At 43.5% G+C, this 4,574-nt stretch overlaps 1 long non-coding RNA gene across 1 annotated transcript in view; it reads left to right on the forward strand.

Annotated features, from left to right (window-relative positions):
- The window catches only part of LOC145877233 (uncharacterized), a 4,806-nt gene extending 1,146 nt beyond the window's left edge, over window positions 1-3,660 (forward strand). Inside the window, exon 2 of the long non-coding RNA XR_014391618.1 lies at window positions 1,053-3,660. This is a non-coding gene — a long non-coding RNA (uncharacterized LOC145877233). The remainder of the gene's footprint in view (window positions 1-1,052) is intronic.
- The last annotated feature ends 914 nt before the right edge of the window (window positions 3,661-4,574 follow it).

Raw genomic sequence — 4,574 nt, forward strand, 5'->3', positions numbered from 1 at the left:
AATTAGAAAACATTGGTAAAATATTATATTGTCATTTAAAGAATTATAGATTTACATCTTTTGAACGCAATCAACTTGCCAGATTTAAAAATAACCTTACTGGGAAATCACACTTTGCAATAATCTGAGCACTGTGCCCAGAAAAATACGCGTTGCGATACAGACTAGACGTCATGTTGGGGAGATCTAAAATCGAAAATACTATGTAAATAATCCATTACCTTTGATTCTCTTCATCAGATGTCACTTCCAGGTATCACAGGTCCATAACGAATGTAGTTTTGTTCAAAAAAGCTCATCATTTATGTCCAAAAATCTCCGTCTCGTTAGCACATGATGTAAGCCAGCCGGACTTCTCGTCATGAACGAGGGGAAAAAATATATTTCCGTTCGTTCAAACATGTCAAACGTTGTATAGCATAAATCATTAGGGCCTTTTTTAACCAGAACATGAATAATATTCAAGGTGGACGAATGCATAGCCTTTTATAACGTATTGGAACGAGGGTACCCAACATGAAGTAGCGCGCCAGGTGTCTAATGGGACATCACCGTTCCATGGCTCTTGTTCGGTCAGATCTCCCTCCAGAAGACTCAAAACACTTTGTAAAGGCTGGTGACATCTAGTGGAAGCAATAGGAAGTGCCAAAATATTCCTAAACCCCTGTGTTTTTCAATGGGAGAGGTTTAAAGTCAATACAACACATCAGGTATCCACTTCCTGTCAGAAAATGTCTCAGGGTTTTGCCTGCCAAATGAGTTCTGTTATACTCACAGACACCATTCAAACAGTTTTGGAAACTTTAGAGTGTTTTCTATCCATATATAATAAGTATATGCATATTCTAGTTACTGGGTAGGATTAGTAACCAGATTAAATCGGGTACATTTTTTTTATCCAGACGTGCAAATGCTGCCCCCTAGACCCAACAGGTTAACTTCTCCTTTTGATACCTAGAAACATCTACATTAAATGAATTAGTGAAAAGTGAGTTAACATTCTAATGTGAATGATGATGATTTCTAATATTGTGTCTGGTTTCATCCATCAGATGTCTGTGATCTCACACTGGACCCAAACACAGTAAACAGACTCCTCTCTCTGTCTGAGGAGAACAGAAAGGTGACAGGTAGGACAGAGGAGCAGCCGTATCCTGATCACCCAGAGAGATTTGAGGACTGGGGACAGGTGCTGTGTAGAGAGGGTCTGACTGGGCGCTGTTACTGGGAGGCAGAGAGGAGTGGGGGGGCTGGTATAGGAGTGACATATAAAGGAATCAACAGGAGAGGAGGGGTTGATGACTGTTGTCTTGGATGGAATGACAAGTCCTGGAGTTTGTTCTGCTCTGACAACAGTTACAGAGCCAGGCACAATAATAATCCCACTACCATAGACGTCCCCTCCTCCAGCTGGTATAATAATAATCCCACTACCATAGACGTCCCCTCCTCCAGCCCCCACAGAGTAGGAGTGTATCTGGACTGGTCAGCCGGCACTCTGTCCTTCTATAGAGCCTCCTCTGACACACTGACCCACCTGATCACATTCACCTCCACATTCACTGCGCCCCTCTATCCAGGGTTTTGGGTTTATTCTGTTGGCGACTCAGTGTCCCTGAAATAATAACTGCACACACACACACACACACTGGACACACACACACACACTGGACACACACACATACACACACACACACACAGGACACAGACACACACTGGACACACACACACACACACACACACACACTGGACACACACACACTCAACACACACACTGGACACATACACACTCACACACACACACTCACACACACACACACACTGGACACACAAACACATTCTGAACACACACACACACATAAACACACACACACACACTGAACACACACACACTCACACACACACAGGACACACACACACAGGACACACACACCCATACTGGATATACACACTCAACACACACACTGGACACACACTGGACACATACACACACTGGACACACACACACACACACACACTGGACACACACACTGGATATACACACACTCAACACACACACTAGACACACACACTAGACACACACACTGGACACACACAAACACATTCTGGACACACACACACACTGAACACACACACACACACACTGGACACACACACACACTGGACACAAACTGGACACACACACACACTGAACACACACACACACACACTGGACACAATCTGGACACACACACACTCAACACACACACACACTCAACACAGACACACAGTGGACACACACACACGAACCCACACACACACACACACACACACACACACACACTGGGCACATACTCACACACTGAAACATACACACACTGGACACACACACACACACACACACACACACTGAACACACACACACACACACACACGCACACTGAAACACACACACACACTGAAACACACACACACACACACACACACTGGACACAGACACACACACACACACACGCTTGACACACACATGCTTGACAAACACACTGGATACACACACATTGGACACACACACTCACTGGACACACACACACACACACTGGACACACACACACTGGACACACACTCACTGGACACACACACACACACACACACACACACACACACACACACACACTGGACACACACATGCTTGACAAACACACTGGATACACACACATTGGACACACACACTCACTGGACACACACACACTCTGGACACACACACTGACACACATAAACACTGACACACACACACTGACACACACACACTTACACACACACACACTCACTGGACACACACACACACTCACTGGACACACACACACACTCACTGGACACACACACACTGAACACACACACACTGAACACACACACACTGAACACACACAATGGACAAACACACACTGAACACTCACACATGACAGGCTTATAATATTTTCTGATCTTTTACCACTTTGCATTTTTTTATGATATATTTCACTGTTTGTGTTTGTACCACAGGAGGTTGGTGGGACCTTATTTAGGGAGGACAGGCTTGTAATGGCTGGAGTGGAATAAGTGGAATGGTATTAAACACGTGGTTTCCATGTGTTCCATTTCATTCACTCTGTTCCAGACATTATTATGAGCCGTCCTCCCCTCAGCAGCCTCCTCTGGTATGTACTGTCCTGTATGTGAGAGAGCTCCAACAAGGAATTACAAAGTATGTATTACTTTTAATACCTGCAAATGACAAATAAACTACTGGAACTCCTTATGAATGTCTGCAGCCGACAAGAGGTGAAAATATTACCGGAATATTCTGCAAAGTGTTGATGAAGACGTCACTCAATCCACCCAAAACAACATGCAGTCTTTCCACAAGACTCCCATGAAGTTATAGTGTGACGTTATGAGTCGACGTTAAAGTAACATTCTCACAACATACTGCACTTGTTTTATCCTGTTTTAGATGTATCCTCTGTTTAAACATTTAAACTCTTACAATAACACTGTTAAAATACCAATGTGATCATTTCTTGTCTTTTATGTTGGAAAAACAAATTGTACAATTATATGTGGACATACGCTCCATAGTTGTACAAGTATACATGGTTATATTGTACTTTTCATAATAAAACATACTTGAAACAAGAAAAAGCATGTTAATTGTGAAAACAATTTTGTTATTGATTTTTACATTGCTTCTCCCTGTCTCATGTTGACGTTTGTCATGAATCTTGACCTGGAGGCAGAACTGTGCGATTTCCTCTAGATATGTCAGCTGCAAAGTCAGAATTGGCTGTGGAAAATAATGTTGTTTTATGGTCTTAATTTAAGGGAAGGATTAGCAGTGTGGTTAGGGTTGAGGTTAGGATTTAAATCGGATTGTATTACTTTGTGCCTGTGCCAGCTAGGGAATACTTTGCTGAACTGCCTCCATGGCAAGATTCATGACAATAAATGCCAACCTGCCTCCCAGTCGTCCCCTCCTTATCTTTACAAGGCTGCAGAACATGCAAGCTAGTGATGTGGGGGTTCTCTCATAACCCTCAGTCCCCAGGTGGGTAGATGGCAGGTTGAATAAAGAGAAGCTAGTGATGTGGGGGTTCTCTCATAACCCTCAGTCCCCAGGTGGGTAGATGGCAGGTTGAATAAAGAGAAGCTAGTGATGTGGGGGTTCTCTCATAACCTTCAATCATAAATGTATAATTATTATGTAATTAACACAAAACATTAAGGACACCTTTCTTTCCATGACAAACTGACCAGGCGTAACTCAATATTAGGAAGGTATCCTTAATATTTTGTCCTCTCAGTGGCTCTGACCCTTTACATAACAGACAATCCTCTTTACCAGGAAACCTTCCTTAAATTTCCCCAAATACTTCCACACTGCTGCTCTCTCACTGCTGCTCCAGGGCCTCTTGGGTTGAGGAGTCATTCTCTTCTAACCTGATCACAGCTGCTCCAGGGCCTCTTGGGTTGAGGAGTCATTCTCTTCTAACCTGATCACAGCTGCTCCAGGACCTCTTGGGTTGAGGAGTCATTCTCTTCTAACCTGATCACAGCTGCTC

The sequence above is a fragment of the Salmo salar genome, unplaced genomic scaffold, assembly GCF_965601325.2.
Source record: "Salmo salar unplaced genomic scaffold, fSalSal1 ptg000730l, whole genome shotgun sequence".
NCBI lineage: Eukaryota > Metazoa > Chordata > Actinopteri > Salmoniformes > Salmonidae > Salmo > Salmo salar.